Genomic DNA, 22,689 nt, shown 5'->3' with positions numbered 1-22,689 from the left:
CGAGGCAGTAGACTAGGCATAGGGGAATGCAGCCCAGAGAAACAAGATAGACAGGGTCCCTGAAGCTTTCATTCTAGTTTGGGAAAACTGGCAATAGGCTGGCAAGTCCATAAGTGTGGCAATTTCATATGGAGATGAGTGCTTTGAAGAAAATAAACACATAAATAGAATAGAAAATGTTGGGTCAGGGGTTACTATCCATGGGGTTGTCAGTGAAGCTCTTTCTTAGGAAGTGACATTTGAGCTGAGTCCTGAACTACTTACAAGAAGATGCCAGGCCTGAGCAGGCCTTTTCATCAGCAGCCTTTCACTGTGTGAGCACCAGTTGTTCCTGGAGCAGATGACCAGCTTGAGTGACTGGAACCTTGCAGGCAGAGTGCAGAGTGGTAGGAGATGAGGTCAAAAGGGCAGACAGGAGCCAATACAGTGACTGTCAGGTGAAGTGAAAGTATTTACACTCACACAGTTTATAAGTGGCAGATCTTGCATTTGGCCCTGGTCTGTCTCCAGAGCCCACACTCCTAACCAGTACACTTAGGAAGAAGAAAAAGACGTGCTGAGATATATTAGCCCAAAGTGACTGATATTAGGCCAGGGCCGTATCTGTTTGGGTGAAGAATATTCTTCAGTAGCTATTTTTCCATATACAAAGGGTATTTAAGAAAAATGAAAAGGTAATAATTATAAAAACAAAAAAGTAATAATTATTACAATTACTATGCATTAGACAAGTTGGCTGTTAAAATAATTATTTGGACTCCCATGGTGAATTCTGTTCTTTTTATGATCTAAGAGTGCTTTTCAAATGGGAATCTCATTGCTCTGTGTCTGGGGCCTCCCTGGTTGGGCCTCAGGGATGGTCTGATCCACTTGATAGGTGAGACCAGAGGAAGTGTGATGACTTACTCAAGGTCACCTAGAGTTAGTGGGTTAGGTCTGCCACTTGGGTGTCTCCTGTGTCCCACCCAGTTATCTGTCCATCAGCCTATGTTCCTATGTGTAGTGAATCACTTTTCAAGGGCTCAGAGGATACATGCTTCTCTGAGGTTAACCTGAAGGTAACATAAGAAGATACTAAATACCTTCAAGTAAAAGGAAATGGGGTGTTGATTTTCCTCGCCTTAATCATATAACATATACCTCTTTTGTGTCTGGCTCCTTTCAATGAACATAATGTGTGTGTGATTTATATTATTGTTGTCTGTAATTGTAGATCATTAATTCTCATTGGTGTACAGTATTATATTGTGTGGATATTTCACAATATTTGTATCTGTAATAGGGATTTGGGTATTTTCCAGTTTTTGACTTATTGTAAACAATGTTGCTATGAATGATCTTGTACATAGCTTTTTGGACATTTATTTTCCTTCTCTTGGGCACCGACATAAGAAAGGCATTTCTGCATCATAGGGTTTGTGTATGTTGAGCTCAGTAGGAATTGCCAAGTAGTTTTCAAAGTGGTTTTATCAGGCTATATTCCTTATCCTCACCAACACTTGATATTTTCCATCTTTCTCATTTTTATTGTTCAGGTAAGCATGCTGTAGTATCTCATTGTGGTTTTAATTGTAATTTCTCTGAAGTCTTAAGTGTCATGTATTTAAAAAGGCCTCCTTGTTTTTTTTAACCTTCCAACTATTTGCTTAAGAAATTGCATCTTTCGGGCTTCCCTGGTGGCGCAGTGGTTGGGAGTCTGCCTGCCGATGCAGGGGACATGGGTTCGTGCCCCGGTCTGGGAGGATCCCACATGCCGCGGAGCGGCTGGGCCCGTGGGCCATGGCCGCTGAGCCTGTGCGTCCGGAGCCTGTGCTCCGCAGCGGGAGAGGCCGCAACGGTGAGAGGCCCGCGTATCGCAAAAAAAAAAAAAAAAAAAAAAAGTGCATCTTTTGTCCTGTGGAGTTTGCATTCTTGATTCTGCTGATTGTATCTTTATTGTGTTGTTTATGTTCTTCTGCCTTCCTCCCCTATTTCTGTAAAAGTGATGATTAGATTTAGAGGCTTGATCCAGTTCACATTTTTTGGCAAGAATGCTCCAGATAAGGTGTTGTACTACTTTTAGCCTTACACCAGGAGGCTCATTCTGTCTGGCCGTCTCTTCTGACACTAAATTGATCACTGGGTTCAGGTGTTGTCAACCTGATCTATCCATTATTAAATTTTCCCATCTGCTTTTTACCTCATGTTTTTTTGCAGCCTCCCAAAATAGTTGCCTAGATCTGCTTGTCATTAAAGTTTGTAAAAAGGTGATGTTCTAATTCTGTAATTTCTTTTGCATTTATTAGCCAGAATTCTACTATAAAAGGAACCTCCCCTCATCAACCTTTAGGTTATGCTGAGGTATAGTTTGCACAGGAAGGGAAGGATGAATGTTTTTAATTCTTTTGCAGTATTTCCACTTTTTAAAAGAATGAGAGTCATTTCCCTGGGATCCTCCAAAGGTGAGCAGTGAGTTGGTTTTATTTGTGTTTTGCTTTTCTTTTAGAATGTTATCATGACTCATAGACATTTGTATATTTGTCCATTGTAGTCATTATTTAACTTGATGTCAAATTGTTCTATCTTTGGCCAGTGGGAGACCCTTCAAGCTGGTTTATGAGTCTTTTTGACGTGCTTTCTGGTATGAGAGTGTGGTCTAGACACATGTGGTACAATTCCTTCTTTGGAGCTGGAATCAGCCATTTCTCCAAACTAGCCTGGTATCTTTCAGTGGGATATGTGTTTAGAGGATTCAGTCTGGGGACTAGAGTCATTCATTGCTACTTGATTGGTCATAGATGTTACATCCTGAGAAACCCATTGTAAGTTGAAAATGCATTTAATACACCAAACCTACCAAATCTACCAAATCTAACCTACCTTAAACATTCTCAGAGCACTTATATTAGCCTACAGTTGGGCAAAATCATCTAACACAAAGCCTATTTTATAATAAAGTGTTGAGTATCTCAAGTAATTTATTGAATACTGAACTGGAGGTGAAAAGCAAAATGGTTGTATGGGTACAGAATGGTTGGAAGGGTATCGGTTGTTTACCCTAGTGATCTTGTGACTGACCAGGAGCTGTGGCTCGATGCCGCTGCCCAGCATTACAAGAGAGTATCATATTGCATATCACTAGCCTGGGGAAAGATCAAAATTCAAAATTTGAAATATGGTTTCTACTGAATACACATGGTGCTGTCTCACATCCTTTGGTTTCAACTTGAAGGACTCCCTTTAGCATTTCTTATAAGGTAGGTCTAATTATGATGAACTCCCTCAGCTTTTCTATATCTGGGAAGGTCTTTATTTTTCCTTCATTTCTGAAGGAAAGTTTTTTCAGATGAAGTATTCTTGTTTGGGATTTTTTTTTCTTTCAGCACTTTGAATATATCATCCCACTCCCTTCTGGTCTTCTGAGAAATCCACTTATAGTTTTTGGTACGTGGTCATCCACTTTCTCTTGCTTCTATCAAGATTCTCTCATTATCTCAACTTTTGACAGTTTGATTATAATGCCTGTTTGTGTTCATCCTAATTAAAGTCATCTGAGCTTCTTGAAGCTGGATGTCCATTTGTGAAATTTGTGGCCATTATTTCTTCAAATAAACTCTCTGCCCCCTTTTCTCTGTCTCCTCCTTCTTGGAATCCTGTAATGTATATATTGATCTTCTTGTTGGTGTACTGTAAGTCCCTTAAGCTTTCTTCAATTTTCTTCATTCTTTTTTCTTTTTGTTCCTCTGACTCCATAATTTCAAATGACCTATCTTCCCATTTGCTGATTCTTTCTTCTGCTTGATCAAATCTTCTGTTGAACCCCTCTAACGAAATTTTCAATTCAATTATTGTATTCTTCAGCTGCAGAATTTGTTTGGTTCTTTTTTATAATTTCTGTATCTTGATATTCTCATTTTGTGCATGCTCATTTTCCTGATTTTGTTTAGTTGCCTTAGATGATTATTTTGAATTCGTCAGATAATTTGTAGATCTTCATTTCTTTATGACTGGTTTCTTGAGGTTTATTTTGTTCCTTTGATTGGGCCAAGTTTCTCTGTTTCTCTGTATGCCTTATTACTTTTTTCTGGGATTTGTGCATTTGAAAAAGCAGTCTTCTCTCTCAGTCTTTATGGACTGGTTTTATACAGGGTAAGATCGTCTCCACTCAGCCTGGCTAGAGATTCTCGGGGCCTTGCAACCTTTATTTGATGATGCATCTTCTCTGGACTTGTTCATGTAATTTCTTAATTTGAGAGATTTGCTGGGCTTTTTTGTTTGAGTTTGTAATGTCTTTCTCCCTCTGGTGTCTGTCTGTGGTACTGCAGGTTCTCTGGTTGGACAATAGGCTGCAGAGCTCTCATTCGTTCTCAGGGGCCCCCAGTCATCCAAGGTACACTGGTTCCCTGTCAGTGCCTCCGGTCAGGTGAGACAGAAACTAATCCCTTGGGAAGCCCCAGAAGAGCCAGAATATTTGATGTATGGATCACTCTACTTTTCCTCCTGACAGAGAAGCTGCAAATTGGGCTTGGCTAATTGCGTGGTTAAACCAATGAACCTGGTTTCAGTTCAAGGGGCTTTATTTGGGAGAGAACAGAAGGAAGCATGTTATGAAACTACTTTCATCTCGTGACCTTAACTAAAATCCTGGGAAGTGGAGACATTGTCTGACTGCTAAATGTAAGGTTTATTTGAGAGACATACTTGCCCCTCTCCTAGGCATCTGTAATGTCCCTGAAGCTGCCCAATTGGGACTGTCATGTGGTAGATTCATGAACTACTTCTGGGACTATGCTATTACCTAATTCCTTTGGTTTAGGGATGTTCCTCTGATGTTCACTCTGATGCTGAGCCACTTTCCTGTGGAAAGGGCTAGGGATATTTATTTATTCTTATAATTTTTTTCACTTCCAAAATCAAGACACTTTTGATACAGATAAAAAATGGATAAAGCAGGAGAAGGAAAAATCATTAGAAACCCTTAAAAGTCTATTACTCATGGATAAGCACTGTTATCATTTGAATATTTATTTTCAGAAAATTTATTATGCAAATATAACTGCATATTTAAAGAATAGTTATGAGATGATATCCTAGTTACAGCTTTGTAAGCTGCTGTTTTTGACAAACATTATATTATGAAGGTCATTATAAGCCCACACAATAATAAAAATGGCAGTAGAAACACTAATGTTCAATTTAGGTATGATAAGAATGATTAATATTTATTGCCGACTTCCTCAGTGCCCAACACTGTTGTAAAGGCTAAACTTATACCTACTTGTTTCATCCTCACTATAACCTATGAGGAGACTTTAAACAGAAGGGGACACTGAGGCACAGCAAGGGCAGGACTAGCAAGTGCTGAGGCTTAGATTTGAACACAGGCTTGTGGCTCTTGAGCCCTTCATCTAACCAGTGTACATTACTGCCTTTCAGATGATAAGACCTTCAACCCTACTTTCAATCAGGGTAAAGCAAAATGAAACACAGTAAGATACCATGTTTTTTTCCTAGTTAACTAAGCAGAGATTTAAATACTGATAATAATTAGTGTGGTTTGGAATATGGGGACCTGTGACCTGTCCTACCAGTAGGGGCTCCCCCAACATCTTGTCTCCCTTCCTGTGCCTCTGGATGTTCCTTTTCTAAAGTTGAGTGGCTTTCTTGTAGGTTTCCTGTAGGGCTGAGAATGCTTAAATTTCTCTGCATTTTATTATTTTATATAAGTGAAAGTGTGTATTGTGGGGTGTTTATTATAGTAAAAAAATAAATAACATAAAACATTTTTATACTAAAAATTAATTAACATAAAAAGGAAATAAAATATCCTCAAACATACCACCAAAAGAAAAGCCCTGCTAAGGTTTTCATCTGTATTACATTCTTTCAGAAATTTTCTTATGCTGGTACTTATACATTTACACATGCATGCCTGGATTTACATATTTATGTACAAAAGATAAGCTCTCATCCTACATATGGTTTTGTGACCTGCTCATCTTCTATCAGCATACCTCCAAGGGTCAGTGATTGTGATTAAAAATCAGTCTATACCATAGGGATAGTAGAAATGCTCATACCCAATAAAGATAGAGACAAAGAAATAAAAGTGACTAAAATGCATTATAACCAAGTGTGTTTTAGGCATTGACTCATTTATGCTCACAGGTGTATTATGAATTAGATATGGTGTTTCATAGATGAAAAGCTGAGGGACAGAGACATAAGGACTTGGCTCAGGACAGCACAGATTGGGAACAGAGCATTTTGGGTTTGTACCTAGCTCCTCATGCTCCAGAACCTGGGAAACTGTCAAAGATTTGTTGTTATGTGAAAGGAGCAGTCTATACAAGCATACATATGTTAGATGGACATTAAAAGTAATAGTATTCATATATTAATATATTTATATAAAATATCTGGACTTAGTGACAAAAAGGTAGCTTGTGACCTTGGTGAGAACATGTTCATTGCAATCATGGAGAGAGAAGCTACTGCGCAGTGAGATAAGGAGACAGTGGGAAATGGAATGTTAACAGGGAATGCAGAAATCTCTTTCTGGAACTTTGATGAGGGAACAAAGAGAGAGCTTTTAAAAAAATCAATTCCTTGAAACTTCAACAACTTTAAGAATTAATGTGAAGGAGCCAGCTCATCTCAGAAATAACACTTGAATTTGCCCATACATGCATTTCTCTTTCTACCCTCTTATTTGAACCATAGAGTTAACAAGGCACTTTCAGTGGAATAGTATGGGCTCTAAAGCTCAATATATATTTAGTTTTAATGAACGGAAGAATGGGTAATTGTGTGTCAAAGAAATGTTAGTAACTCTTGGAATTTTGCCCCTCAGGGAGACAGCAGATGGCTGCAGTCCTGGTGTGATGTGTCTGGATGATGCATAATCTCAGGACCCCTGCACTGGTGAATATGGGGTGAGTCCCAAATTTTCCTATAAACATATTAACGTACAAAGCAGTCCAGGAGCAGCAGTTAGGCAAACACTACGGCTTGCTGCCCTGGTGCCATCTCTCACTGAGCTCGCCAGGTGAGTCAAAGGCAAGCCTGTCTTCCCAGCATGGGGAACTGGGTTAGGATCAGCACACAGGAATGATATGGAGCAGCTCTTAGGAGATTCTGTAACACCAGAGAATGAAGAGAACCTACTATCTCAAACCCTTCAAGTCAACACATGTCAGAGAGATATTTGCTCCCTTCCTCTAGATGTATGTAATCTCTGTAGGAGAAACAGTGAGAAATGACTTTTCATAATTCCTGCCTTAGTCCCGAGGCTCAGGCAGCCCCTACTGTTGGATCCCAACATTTAAAAGGCACTGTAGTCCCACCACGTGCCATATACTCTAGGCAGGTTTCCTCATTCACCCCTCAGGACAGCTCTGTGACACAGATATCGTGAGTCCCACATCACAGATGCCCAAGCTCAGGCTGACAGAGCCTAGGTCACCTTGCCACATAAGTGGCAGGATGGGATGAGGTTCTATCCCTTTCCCTCCCTAGAGGACACAGAGCAGCCTTCCTTTTAGAAGATGGGCTTCCAGGGCTGTAGAAATGGTCGATCATACTCCCTGCTATTGTGGCCCCATGGGTACTCACTCACCAAACCCTCAGGGTGAGGAAGATGACAGAGGAGATGAAACTCTGCCCCTTGTGCCAAGAGACCTGGGTGTCTGGGTCACATCCATTGGCTGATCCCTGAAGCGGGGAGTAGGGCTCAGGTAGAAGCTCAGGTGTTGCCATTGAGACAGGTGATCTGGAGGGAAGGAAAGTGATATGTAAGGAAGTGCTTTAATAAATTGTACTTTTTTTTATTATAGTATAATTTTTTTAGAATGTTGTGTTACTTCTGCCGTACAGTGAAGTGAATCAGCTATATGTATACCTATATCCCCTCCCTCTTGGACCTCCCTCCCAGGGACCCCCCATCCCCCACATCTAGGTCATCACAGAGCACCGAGCTGAGCTTCCTGTGCTTTATAGCATGTTCGTAATAGCATGTTCCTGCTAGCTATGTATTTTACGCATGGTAGTATATATATGTCAATCCTAATCTCCCAATTCGTCCCACCATCCCCTTCCCCCACTGTGTCCACATGTCCATTTTCTATGTCTACGTCTCTATTCCTGCCCTGCAAATAGTTTCATCTGTACCATTTTTCTAGATTCCACATATATGTTAATATACATATTTGTTTTTCTCTTTCTGGCTTACTTCACTCTGTATGACACACTCTAGATCCATCCACATCTCTACAAATGACCCAGTATCATTCCTTTGTGTGGCTGAGTAATATTGCATTGTATATATGTGCCACATCTTCTTTACCCATTCATCTGTCGTTGGACATTTAGGTTGTTTCCATGTCCTGGCTATTGTAAATAGAGCTGCAATGAACACTGTGGTCCATGACTATTTTTGAATTATGGTTTTCTCAGGATATATGCCCAGTAGTGGGATTGCTGGGTCATATGGTAGTCCTATTTTTAGTTTTTTAAGGAACCTCCAAACTGTTCTCCATAATGGCTGTATCAATTTACATTCCCATCAAGAGTGCAAGAGGGTTCCCTTTCCTCCACACCTTCTCCAGCATTTATTGTTTGTAGATTTTTTTAATGATGGCCATTCTGACTGGTGTGAGGTGATACCACATTGTAGTTTTGATTTGCATTTCTCTAATAATTTGTGATGTTGAGCATCTTTTCATGTGCCTCTTGCCCATCTGTATGACTCCTTTGGAGAAATGTCTATTTAGGCCTTCTACCCATTTTTAAATTGGGTTGTTTGTTTTTTTGATATTGAGCTGCTTGTAAATTTTGGAGATTAATCCTTTGTCCGTTGCTTCCATTGCAAATATTTTCTCCCATTCTGAGGGCTGTCTTTTCATCTTGTTTATGGTTTCCTTTGCTGTTCAAAAGCTTTTAAGTTTCATTAGGTCCCATTTGTTTATTTTTGCTTTTATTTTCATTACTCGAGGAGGTGGGTCAAAAAAGACCTTGCTGTGGTTTATGTCAAAGAGTGTTTTTCCTATGTTTTCCTCTAAGAGTTTTATAGTGTCCAGTCTTACATTTAGGTCTTTAAACGATTTTGAGTTTATTTTTGTGTATGGTGTTAGGGAGTGTTCTAATTTCATTCTTTTACATGTAGCTGTCCAGTTTTCCCAGCACCACTTATTGAAGAGGCTGTTTTTTCTGCACTGTATGTTCTTGCCTCCTTTGTCATAAATTAGGTGACTATATGTGCATGGGTTTATCTCTGGGCTTTTTATCCTGTACCACTGATCAATATTTCTGTTTTTGTGCCAGTACCATACTGTCTTAATTACTGTAACTTTGTAGTATAGTTTGGAGTCTGGGAGCCTGATTCTTCCAGCTCTGTTTTTCTTTCTCAAGATTGCTTTGGCTATTCGGGGTCTTTTGTGTTTCCATACAAATTGTGAAATTTTTTGTTCTAATTCTGTGAAGAATGCCATTGGTGATTTGATAGGGATTGCATTGAATCTGTAGATTGCCTTGAGTAGTACCGACATTTTCACAGTACTGATTCTTCCAATCCAAGAACATGGTATATTTCTCCTTCTGTTTATGTCATCTTTGATTTCTTTCATCAGTGTCTTCTAGTTTTCTGCATACAGGTCTTTTGTCTCCTTCAGTCAGTTTATTCCTAGGTGTTTTACTCTTTCTGTTGCGATGGTAAATGGGATTATTTCCTTAATTTCTCTTTCTGATTTTTCCTTGTTAGTGTATAAGAATGTAAGAGATTTCTGTGCATTAATTTTGTATCCTGCAACTTTACCAAATTCATTGATTAGTTCTAGTAGTTTTCTGGTGGCATCTTTAGGATTATCTATGTATAGTATCATGTCATCTGCAAACAGTGACAGTTTTACTTCTCTTTTCCTATTTGTATTCCTTTTATTTCTTTTTCTTCTCTGATTGCCATGGCTAGGACTTCCAAAACTATGTTGAATAAGAGTGGTGAGAGTGGGCAACCTTGTCTTGTTTCTGATCTTAGTGGAAATGCTTTCAGTTTTTCACCATTGAGGATGATATTGGCTGTGGGTTTGTCATATATGGCCCTTATTATGTTGAGGAAAGTTCCCTCTATGCCTACTTTCTGCAGGGTTTTTTTTTTTTATCATAAATGGGTGTTGAATTTTGTCAAAAGCTTTCTCTGCATCTATTGAGATGATCATATGGTTTTTCTCCTTCAATTTGTTAATATGGTGTATCACATTGATTGATTTGCGTATATTGAAGAATCCTTGCCTTCCTGGAATAAACCCCACTTGATCATGGTGTATGATCATTTTAACGTGCTATTGGATTCTGTTTGCTAGGATTTTGTTGAGGATTTTTGCACCTATGTTCATCAGTGATATTGGCCTGTATTTTTCTTTCTGTGTGACATCCTTGTATGGTTTTGGTATCAGGGTGATGGTGGCCTCATAGAATGAGTTGGGGAGTGTTCCTTCCTCTACTATATTTTGGAAGAGTTTGAGAAGGATAGGTGTTAGCTCTTCTCTAAATGTCTGATAGAATTCGCATGTGAAGCCATCTGGTCCTGGGCTTTTCTTTGTTGGAAGATTTTTAATCACAGTTTCAATTTCAGTGCTTGTGATTGGTCTGTTCATATTTTCTATTTCTTCCTGATTCAGTCTTGGCACGTTGTGCATTTCTAAGAATTTGTCCATTTCTTCCAGATTGTCCATTTTATTGGCATAGAGTTGCTTGTAGTAATCTCTCATGATCTCTTTTATTTCTGCAGTGTCAGTTGTTACCTCTCCTTTTTCATTTCTAATTCTATTGATTTGAGTCTTCTCCCTTTTTTTCTTGATGAGTCTGGCTAGTGGTTTATCTATTTTGTTTATCTTCTCAAAGAACCAGCTTTTAGTTTTATTGATCTTTGCTATTGTTTCCTTCATTTCTTTTTCATTTATTTCTGATCTGATTTTTATGATTTCTTTCCTTCTGCTAGCTTTGGGGTTTTTTTGTTCTTCTTTCTCTAATTGCTTGAGGTGCAAGGTTAGGTTGTTTATTCGAGATGTTTCCTGCTTCTTAAGGTGGGCTTGTATTGCTATAAACTTCCCCCTTAGAACTGCTTTTGCTGCATCCTACAGGTTTTGGGTCGTTGTGTCTCCATTGTCATTTGTTTCTAGGTATTTTTTGATTTCCTCTTTGATTTCTTCAGTGATCACTTCATTATTAAGTAGTGTATTGTTTAGCCTCCATGTGTTTGTATTTTTTACAGATCTTTTCCTGTAATTGATATCTAGTCTCATGGCGTTGTGGTCAGAAAAGATACTTGATACAATTTCAATTTTCTTAAATTTACCAAGGCTTGATTTGTGACCTAAGATATGATCTATCCTGGAGAATGTTCCATGAGCACTTGAGAAAAATGTGTATTCTGTTGTTTTGGGATGGAGTGTCCTATAAATATCAATTAAGTCCATCTTATTTAATGTATCATTTAAAGCTTGTATTTCCTTATTTATTTTCATTTTGGATGATCTGTCCATTGGTGAAAGTGGGGTGTTTAAGTCCCCTACTATGAATGTGTTACTGTCGATTTCCCCTTTTATGGCTGTTAGTATTTGCCTTATGTATTGAGGTGCTCCTATGTTGGGTGCATAAATATTTACAATTGTTATATCTTCTTCTTGGATCGATCCCTTGATCATTATGTAGTGTCCTTCTTTGTCTCTTTTAATAGTCCTTATTTTAAAGTCTATTTTGTCTGATATGACAATTGCTACTCCAGCTTTCTTTTGGTTTCCATTTGCATGGAATATCTTTTTCCATCCCCTTACTTTCAGTCTGTATGTGTCTCTAGGTCTGAAGTGGATCTCTTGTAGACAGCATATATAAGGGTCTTGTTTTTGTATCCATTCAGATAATCTGTGTCTTTTGGTGGGAGCATTTAGTCCATTTACATTTAAGGTAATTATCGATATGTATGTTCCTATTCCCATTCTCTAAATTGTTTTGGGTTCGTTATTATAGGTCTTTTCCTTCTCTTGTGTTTCTTGCCTAGAGAAGATCCTTTAGCGTTTGTTGTAAAGCTGGTTTGGTGGTGCTGAACTCTCTCAGCTTTTGCTTGTCTGTAGAGGTTTTAATTTCTCCATCAAATCTGAATGAGATCCTTGCTGGGTACAGTAGTCTTGGCTGCAGGTTTTTCTCCTTCATCACTTTCAGTATGTCCTGCCACTCCCTTCTGGCTTGTAGGGTTTCTGCTGAGAGATCAGCTGTTAACCTTATGGGGATTCCCTTGTGTGTTATTTGTTGTTTTTCCCTTGCTGCTTTTAATATGCTTTCTTTGCATTTAATTTTTGACAGTTTGATTAATATGTGTCTTGGCGTATTTCTCCTTGTATTTATCCTGTATGGGACTCTCTGTGCTTCCTGGACTTGATTAACTATTTCCTTTCCCATATTAGGGAAGTTTTCAACTATAATCTCTTCAAATATCTTCTCAGTCCCTTTCTTTTTCTCTTCTTCTTCTGGAACCCCTATAATTCGAATGTTGGTGCGTTTAATGTTGTCCCAGAGGTCTCTGAGACTGTCCTCAGTTCTTTTCATTCTTTTTTCTTTATTCTGCTCTGCAGTAGTTATTTCCACTATTTTATCTTCCAGGTCACTTATCCGTTCTTCTGCCTCAGTTATTCTGCTATTGATCCCATCTAGAGTACTTTTAATTTCATTTATTGTGTTGTTCATCGTTGCTTGTTTCATCTTTAGTTCTTCTAGGTCCTTGTTAACTGATTCTTGCATTTTGTCCAATCTATTGTCCATTCTATCTCCAAGATTTCGGATCAACCTTACTATCATTATTCTGAATTCTTTTTCAGGTAGACTGCCTATTTCCTCTTCATTTGTTAGGTCTGGTGCATTTTTATCTTGCTCCTTTATCTGCTGTGTGTTTTTCTGTCTTCTCATTTTGCTTATCTTACTGTGTTTGGGATCTCCTTTTTGCAGGCTGCAGGTTCGTAGTTCCTCCTGTTTTTGATGTCTGTCTCCAGTGGCTAAGGTTGGTTCAGTGGGTTGTGTAGGCTTCCTGGTGGAGGGGACTAGTGCCTGTGTTGTGGTGGATGAGGCTGGATCTTGTCTCTCTAGTGGGCAGGTTCACATCTGGTGGTGTGTTTTGGGGTGTCTGTGGCCTTATTATGATTTTAGGCAGCCTCTCTGCTAATGGGTGGGGTTGTGTTCCTGTTTTGCTAGTTGTTTGGCATAGGTTTTCCAGAACTGTGGCTTGCTGGTCGTTGAGTGAAGCTGGGTGCTGGTGTTAAGATGGAGGTCTCTGGGAGATTTTTGCCGTTTGATATTATGTGGAGCTGGGAGGTCTCTTGTTGACCAGTGTCCTGAAGTTGGCTCTCCTACCTCAGAGGCAGAGCCCTGCCTCCTGGCTGGAGCACCAAAAGCTTTTCATCCACACGGCTCAGGATAAAAGGGAGAAAAAGTAGAGGGAATTAGTAGAAGTATGAGGAAAGAAAGAAGGAAAGGAGGGTAGGAAGGAAGGAAGAAAGAAAGAAAGAAGCAAAGAAGGAAAGAAGGCAAGAAGGAAAGAAAGGAGGGAGGGAGGGAGGGAGGAAGGAAGGAAGGAGGGAAAGAAGGAAAAAAGACAGAAAGAAAGAAGATACAGTAAAAATAAAATAAAGTATAATAAAGTTATTGAATTAAAAAATTCTTATTTAGAAAAAAAAAAAGGGACGGATAGAACCTTAGGACAAATGTTGGAAGCAAAGCTATACAGACAAAATCTTACACAGAAGCATACACATACACCCTCACTAAAAGAGGTAAATGGGGAAAAATCATAAAATTGCTGTCAGAGACCACCTCCTCAATTTGGGATGACTCGTTGTCTAAAGGAGGGAAGGAAGGAAGGAAAGAAAGAAAGAAAGAAAGAAAGAACGAAGGTAAAGTATAATAACGTTATTAAAATTAATTATTAAGAAAAAAAATTTTTTTAAAAAAACATGGACGGATAGAACCCTAGGACAAATGGTGGAAGCAAGACTATACAGACAAGATCTCACACAGAAGCATACACATACACATTCCCAAAAAGAGGAAAAGGGAAAAAATCATAGATCTTGCTCCTAAAGTCCACTTCCTTAATTTGGGATGATTGGTTGTCTATTCAGGTATTCCACAGATGCAGGGTATATCAAGTTGATTGTGGAGCTTTAATCCGCTGCTTCTGAGGCTGCTGGGAGAGATTTCCCTTTCTCTTCTTTGTTCTCACAGCTCCCAGGGCTCAGCTTTGGATTTGGCCCTGCCACTGCGTGTAGGTCGCTGGAGGGCATCTGTTTTTTGCTCAGACAGGATGGGGTTAAAAGAGCCGCTGATTCGGGGGCTCTGGCGCACTCAGGCCGGCGGGGAGGGAGGGGCACGGAGTGCAGGGCGGGCCTGCGGTGGCAAAGGCCGGCGTGACTTTGCACCAGCCTGAGGCGCGCTGTGCGTTCTCCCGGGGAAGTTGTCCCTGGATCCCGGGAACCTGGCAGTGGCGGGCTGCACAGGCTCCGCGGAAGAGGGGTGTGGAGAGTGACCTGTGCTCGCACACAGGCCCCTTGGTGGCGGCAGCAGCAGCCTTAATGTCTCCCGCCCGCCTCTGGGGTCCGCGCTTTTAGCCACGGCTTGCGCCCGTCTCTGGGGTCCGCGCTTTCAGCCGCGGCTCTCGCCCGTCTCTGGGGTTCGCGCTTTTAGCCGCGGCTCGCGCCCGTCTCTGGAGTTCCTTTAAGCAGCGTTCTTAAAGCCCTCTCCTCACGCCCCAGGAAACAAAGAGGGAAGGAAAAGTCTCCTGCCTCTTCGGCAGGTGCAGACTTTTACCCGGACTCCCTCCCGGCTAGCTGTGGTGCACTAACCCCTTCAGGCTATGTTCAAGCCACCAACCCCAGTCCTCTCCCTGCGCTCCGTCCGAAACCGAAACCCGAGCCTCAGAGCCTCAGCTCGCAGCCCCGCCCGCCCCGGCGGGTGAGCAGACAAGCCTCTCGGGCTGGTGAGTGCCGGTCGGCACCGATCCTCTGTGCGGGAATCTCCCCGCTTTGCCCTCCGCACCCGTTGCTGTGCACTCCTCCGCGGCTTCGAAGCTCCCCCCTCCGCCTCCCGCAGTCTCCGCCTGCGAAGGGGCTTCCTAGTGTGTGGAAACTTTTCCTCCTTCACAGCTCCCTCCCACTGGTGCAGGTGCCGTCCCTATTCTTTTGTCTCTGTTTTTTCTTTTTTTCTTTTGCCCTACCCAGGTACGTGGGGAGTTTCTTGCCTTTTGGGAGGTCTGAGGTCTTCTGCCAGCCTTCAGTAGGTGTTCTGTAGGAGTTGTTCCACGTGTAGATGTATTTCTGGTGTATCTGTGGGGAGGAAGGTGATCTCCGCATCTTACTCTTCCGCCATCTTCACTATCCTCCCATAATTTTCTTGTTTCTAGTCGTGACCTTTTCTTTTTCACCTAGAGATGTTCCTTTAACATTTGTTATAAAGCTGGTTTGGTGGTACTGAATTATTTTAGCTTTGCTTATCTGTAAAACTTTTGATTTCTTCATTAAATCTGAATGAGTGCCTTGCTGGGTAGAGTATTCTTGGTTGTAGGCTTTCCCTTTCATCACTTTAAATATATTGCACCACTCCCTTCTGGCCTGCAGAGTTTCTGCTGAAAAATCAGCTGATAGCCTTATGGGAGTTCCCTTGTATGTTACTTGTGACTTTTCCCTTGCTGCTTTTAGTCTTCTCTCTTTATCTTCAATTTCCATCATTTTGATTACAATGTGTCTTGTTGTGTTCCTCTTTGGGTTAATCCTGTATGGGCCTCTTTGGGCTTCCAGGACTTGGGTGACTATTTCCTTTCCCAGATTAGGGAGGTTTTTGGCTACTATCTCTTCAAATAGTTTCTTGGGACCTTTCTCTTTCTCTTCTCCTTCTGAAACCCCTATAAGGTAAATGTTAGTGTGCTTGATGTTGTCCCAGAGGTCTCTTAAACTGTCCTCATTTCTTTTCATTCTCTTTTCTTTTTTATGTTTTTCAGCAGTGATTTCCACAACTCTGTCTTCCTGCTCACTGATCCGTTTTTCTGAATCATTTAGTCTACTTTTGAGTCCTTCTAGTGTATTTTTCATTTCATTTATTATATTCTTCATCTCTGTTTGGTTGTTCTTTATATTTTCTAACTCTTTATTAAAACCTTCTAACTTCTCACTCTGTGCATCCATTCTCCTCCCAAGTTCTTTGATCATCTTTACAATCATTACTCTGAACTCTTTCTCAGGTAGATTGCCTATCTCCACTTCACTTAGTTCTAGGGTTTTAACTTTATCCTTTGTCTGGAACATATTCCTCTGCCTCCTCATTTTGTCTAAGTTGCTATTTGTATTTTTATGTATCTGGTAGGTTAGTTATGTTTCTCAGCCTTGGAGAATTCACCCTCTGTAGGAGGCATCCTATGTGTCCCAGCAGTGCACTCCCCTCTCATCACCCAACGTATATGCTCTAGGGGTTCCCCCTAAGAGGGCTGTATGGGTCCTTTTGTTGTGGTGGGCTGACTTTGTGGGTGGCCTGGTAGGCCTGGTTGGCCCTAGTCTGATTGGTTGCCAGGTCCTGCCTTGTACTGATGCTGCTGGCTGCTGTTTAGCAGGGTCCGATCATGAGGTGGCTCACTGAGGAATCCTAGGGGGCCCCAGGGCTAGTGCTGGCTCACTGGTGGGTGAAGCCAGTGTCCCAAAGCCTCTGGGGCTATTGCTCACCCATTGGCAGGTGAAGCTAGATCCTGGGGTTAGTGCCACACTAGTGGCAGGCAGAGCTGGTTTCTGGAGTCTGGCTGCAGGGCCCAGGGATCCCAGAACTTGTTTCAGATCATTGATGGGGGAGGGTGGTTCCTGACACAGTTGGGTATGGGGTCCGGGGTGTCCTGAAGGTTGCGCAGGCCTGTTAGCATGCAGGGTCAGGGCCCAGCTGGTACTGGGGTAGGGTCTGGCCTGCATGGTGGGATTGTAGTTTTCTTACTTCTGCTGTCTACCCCCTGGTGGTTGAGGATGGTCTAGAGGTTTGTGTAGGCTTCCTGGTGGGAGGGTCTGATGCCTGTCCACTGCTCAGTGGAGCTTGATCTTGGCACTCTGGTGGGCTAGGCTGTGTCTAGGGGTGTGTCCAGAGGTGGCTATGGGCTCTTTATCCTTTAGGCAGCCTGTCTGCTGATGGATGGCACTGTGTCCTGACCCAGTTGGATATTTGGCCTGAGGTATCCCCGCACTGTAGCCTATAGGCTGTTGGTTGACACCAGGTCTTGGAACTAATGAGCCAATATATCAGCTGCCAGGAGTGTTCACAGGGTTGAATATTCCCCAGTATGTCTGACACCATGTCCATGTCCCCAGGGTGAGCCACAGCCACTCCCCCCCCCCCACCTCTACAGGAGACTCTCCAAGCCCAGCAGGTAGGTCTGGCCTAGGCTCCTATCAAATCAATGCTTTTGTCCTGGCCCCGGCACGTGTGAGATTGTGTGCGTCCTTTAAGACTGAAACCTCTATTTCTGCCAGCCCTGTGGGGCTCCTGCAATTAAGTCCCATTGGCTTACAAAGACAAATTCTGGGGACTTGTCTTCCTGGTGCCAGACCCACAGGATGGGGAGCCAGACGTGGGGCTCAGAACTCTCACTCCTGTGGGAGAACCTCTGCAGTATAATTATTCTCCAGTTTGTGGGTCACCCACCCATGGGGTATGGGATTTGATTATATTGTGAATACGCCCCTCCTACCCATCTTGTTGTGGTTCCTTATGTCTTTAGTTGTAGAAGATCTTTTCTGGTAGGTTCCATTTTTTTTTATTGATGTTTTTTCTGCAGATAGTTGTGATTTCGGTGTGCTTATGAGAGGAGGTGAGCTCAGGGTCTTTCTACTCCACCATCTTGGGTGCTCTCCTCCACCCTGGGTTGTTTCTATGTCTTGCCTATTGTAAATAATGAACAATGTACTATGGACATTGGGGTACATGTATCTTTTCGAATTAGTGTTTTATTTTTTCTGGATATATATCTAGGAGTAGAATTGCTGTATCATATAGTAGTTCTATTTTTAGTTTTTAAGGAACTTCCATATTATCGACCATAGTGGCTACACCAATTTATATTCCCAGCAACAGTGTATGAGGGCTCCCTTTTCTTATTGGTTTGTTAATTTCTCCTCACAACAGACCTGCGAGGTAGGTATCAATGTACCATTTTATAGATGACCCACTATAGTGTCACACACATCTACTTAGAGGCTGTTGTGTAATCCCACTGCTCCTTGAAGAATTCATGTGTATAAAAAGAATGAAAGGACATGTAGGTAGCTTTCACTTCCTGCTTACTCCTGCATCTGCATCTCATTTCTTTATTAAATGTGAATTATGTGTCTACTGTGTACCAGGCATGGTCAGTCCAATTCCACATCTGCATCCCATACCTTCCCCCTCCTGATCAGTAGATCTGGGTAACTGGAGACATCCACAGGCAGCAAGGTGGATGCTAGTGCACACACCATGCGGTGGTGAGGTATGACCTCAAAGGGACTCCATTCCAAACAAGTTTAGTCCAAGCTTCACCCTGAGTCCAGGAAACCTGGCATCTAAACAGGAAATAATGCAGTTGAGAGGGGAGAGGTTGTACTTGGGAAACCGAGGCAACTCATAACCCACACCTTTGTTCTCTTGAAGAGCCCTAAGAGGCTACTACATTCTCCTGACAAGATTTCCCTCCCAGAAGGACAGTGAATGTCAAGGTAATAACACTGTGTGGTTTCAGTCTTGGTTCTGTCATGGGTGCAAGCTAGAGGGTTATTTTCTCTTAGCTCTTGGCCAGGTTGCATGATAGATTTCGAGAGTGATTTTGTGTCTGTCTTATCTCTAGGAGGGTGGTCCCTCCCATTTAGTTATCTGAGGGGCCCATCAGAGGTGACATGGAGTTTCTGCTTCATTTAGGACCTTGTCTCCCAGTGGTGGGGGCCTGGACCCAGATCCACAGGAGACAGAAAGCATAGAGACCAAGTTCTCAAAGACAAGCCCAGACCGGGACCCTGATCTGCACATCTAAGTCTCCTGATTTAGTGGGTAGTTTTCACAGATTTCTCACAAGATGGACCTCCCCTCTAGGTTGCTCTTATGCCTGACATGTCCACCAACAGAGGGCTGGATGATCACCTATGGTCCATCTACATCTGGTGGATTATGCAGTTATAGAAGCAATGAGGACTCCCTCTCTGTACTGCTACAGAGTCATCTCCAGGATATATTGTTCAGTGAAAAACCAAGGTGCACAAAATTGTGTAGAGCTGCTGCTGTCTAATACAGTAGCCACTAGCCATACTTAACTATTTACAATTTAATTAGATTAAATTAAATAATTTAAAAATTAGTTCCTCAGTCACAGTAGACACATTTTAGGAACTCAGCCTCTTAAGTAGCCAGTGGCTACTGTGTGGGACACACAGATACACAGCATTTTCATTTCTGCAGAAATTTCTATTGCACAGCACTGGAGTATAATATGCCACCTTTTATGTATGAAAAGGGGAGAAAACTAATATACATGTTATAATTGATTATATTTTTTGGAAAGGTTAAAACAAAACTGATATGAATGATTTCTTATAGGTGACAGAAGAGCAGCCCAGGATGGAAGGACATGATACATAGTTTCATAACAAATATAATACATATTTACCAGCTCCATGCACTTAAAGGACAAGAAACAAGAACAACCCAGTAGCAATGAGCAACTCTTGTCCCAGACTGAATGTTATAAAAACATTTCCCACTAAAAGGAACCAGGTTTCCTTAGAGAAATGGCTGATACCAGGTCTGGATAGGGATTGTACCAGATGAGTCTAGACCAGATTCCATTACCAGAAAGTATGTCAAGGACACAAAAGACACAAACAATGGGGGTTACAGAGACTGAGGAAGGAAAAATTTGAACACCAAAAACATTAATGACTGCAATGTATTAAAACATGAAATATATGAACATCTATGAAAGAACAAATAAAACCAACTCGCTGTTCATCTTTGGAGGATCCCAGGGAAACAAATCACTATTTTTGAAAGTGGAAATACTGTAAAAGAATTAAACATTCATCGTTCCCTTCTGTGTGGACCAGACCTCAAGGTAACCTGTGGTTAAGGAGGGGAAGTTTGTTTTATAGAAGAATTCTAGCTAATAAATTATAAAATTAAAACATCATCCTTTACAACCACTAATGAAATGTAGATCTAGGCCATAATTTTTAGGGGGCTACAAAAGCCATGAGTTAAAAGGCAGATGGGAAATTTCATAATGGGTGGACCAGGCTGATAGCACCTGGACCCAGTGATCAGTCTCAAGGGCACAGGAGGAGAGACAGCCTGACATGATGAGGCTCCTGATGTAGGGCTATAAGAAGTACACCACTTCTCAGGTACTCTTTCCACAAATCTGAATCCGAACAAGCCTCTATATGTACAGTAATTACCAATTTAAAGGAAATAGGATGGGCCAGAGGAACAGAACAAACAGCACAATAGAGATACAATCAGCATAATTCAGAATGCAAACTTTCACATGAAAAAGATCCAATTGAAGTAAATAAATGGAGATTAAAAGAAGAGGAGGGTATTTGGATGTAAAGAGACTTAAGATTTTAGAGAACTTAAACTTTAAACCACATAATATTCCACCACGTGCCTACAAGAACAAAAACAACTGAGAAAGACGGAAAATAGCAAGTGTTGGCAAGGCTATGGAGCAGAAGAACTCTCACAAACTGCTGGTTGGAATATTTTTTTTAATTATTAGTTTTTTTACATCTTTATTGGAATATAATTGCTTTACAATGGTGTGGTAGTTTCTGCTTTACAAGAAAGTGAATCAGTTATACATATGTCCCCATATCTCTTTACTCTTGCATCTCCCTCCCTCCCACCCTCCCTATCCCACCCCTCTAGGTGGTCAAAAAGCACCGAGCTGATCTCCCTGTGCTATGCGGCTGCTTCCCACCAGCTATCTATTTTACGTTTGGTACTGTATATATATCCATGTCACTCTCTCTCTTTGTCACATCTTACCCTTCCCCCACCCCATATCCTCAAGTCCATTCTCTAGTAGGTCTGTGTCTTTATTCCTGTCTTACACCTAGGTTCTTCATGACATTTTCCTTTCTTAAATTCCATATATATGTGTTAGCATATGGTATTTGTCTTTCTCTTTCTGACTTACTTCACTCTGTATGACAGACTCTAGGTCCATCCACCTCATTACAAATAGCTCAATTTCATTTCTTTTTATGACTGAGTAATATTCCATTGTATATATGTGCCACATCTTCTTTATCCATTCATCCGATGATGGACACTTAGGTTGTTTCCATCTCCGGGCTATTGTAAATAGAGCTGCAATGAACATTGTGGTACATGACTCTGTTTGAATTACGGTTTGCTCAGGGTATATGCCCAGTAGTGGGATTGCTGGGTCATGTGGTAGTTCTATTTGTCGATTTTTAAGGAACCTCCATACTGTTCTCCATAGTGGCTGTACCAATTCACATTCCCACCAGCAGCGCAAGAGTGTTCCCTTTTCTCCACACCCTCTCCAGCAATTATGGTTTCTAGATTTTTTGATGATGGCCATTCTGACTGGTGTGAGATGATATCTCATTGTAGTTTTGATTTGCATTTCTCTAATGATTAATGACGTTGAGCATTCTGTCATGTGTTTGTTGGCAGTCTGTATATCTTCTTTGGAGAAATGTCTATTTAGGTCTTCTGCCCATTTTTGGATTGGGTTGTTTGTTTTTTATAATTGAGCTGCATGAGCTGCTTTTAAATTTTGGAGATTAATCCTTTGTCAGTTGCTTCATTTGCCAATATTTTCTCCCATTCTGAGGGTTGTCTTTTGGTCTTGTTTATGGTTTCCTTTGCTGTGCAAAAGCTTTGAAGTTTCATTAGGTCCCATTTGTTTATTTTTGTTTTTACTTTCATTTCTCTAGGAGGTGGGTCAAAAAGGATCTTGCTGTGATTTATATAATAGAGTGTTCTGCTTATGTTTTCCTCTAAGAGTTTGATAGTTTCTGGCCTTACATTTAGGTCTTTAATCGATTTTGAGCTTATTTTTGTGTATGGTGTTAGGGAGTGATCTAATATCATACTTTTACATGTACCTGTCCAGTTTTCCCAGCACCACTTCTTGAAGAGGCTGTCCTTTCTCCACTGTACATTCCTGCCTCCTTTATCAAAGATAAGGTGACGATATGTGTGTGGGTGTATCTCTGGGCTTTCTATACTGTTCCATTGATCTATATTTCTGTTTTTGTGTCAGTACCATACTGTCTTGATTACTGTAGCTGTGTATAGTCTGAAGTCAGGGAGCCTAATTCCTCCAGCTCCGTTTTTCGTTCTCAAGATTGCTCTGGCTATTCGGGGTCTTTTGAGTTTCCATAGACATTGTGAAATTTTTTGTTCTAGTTCTGTGAAAAATGCCAGTGGTAGTTTGATAGGGATTGCATTGAATCTGTAGATTGCTTTGGGTAGTAGAGTCATTTTCACAATGTTGATTCTTCCAATCCAAGAACATGGTATACCTCTCCATCTGTTTGTATCATCTTTAATTTCTTTCATCAGTTTCTTATAATTTTCTGCATACAGGTCTTTTGTCTCCTTAGGTAGGTTTATTCCTAGATATTTTATTCTTTTTGTTGCAGT

The 22,689-nt window shown here is 41.1% G+C and overlaps 1 protein-coding gene across 13 annotated transcripts in view; it reads left to right on the top strand.

The window, feature by feature from the left end:
• LOC101286095 (nuclear RNA export factor 3) overlaps positions 1-22,689 on the top strand; it is a 383,514-nt gene that overhangs the window by 41,754 nt on the left and 319,071 nt on the right. For all 13 annotated transcript variants that reach the window (XM_049705198.1, XM_049705200.1, XM_049705209.1 and 10 more), the window contains one exon: positions 6,833-6,914. The gene's annotated coding sequence lies outside the window, so the exon portion shown is untranslated. The remainder of the gene's footprint in view (positions 1-6,832; positions 6,915-22,689) is intronic.

The sequence above is a fragment of the Orcinus orca genome, chromosome X (genome assembly GCF_937001465.1).
Source record: "Orcinus orca chromosome X, mOrcOrc1.1, whole genome shotgun sequence".
NCBI lineage: Eukaryota > Metazoa > Chordata > Mammalia > Artiodactyla > Delphinidae > Orcinus > Orcinus orca.
The sequence above is the reverse complement of the archived record's forward strand: the minus strand, read 5'-3'. Positions and strand labels throughout refer to the sequence as shown.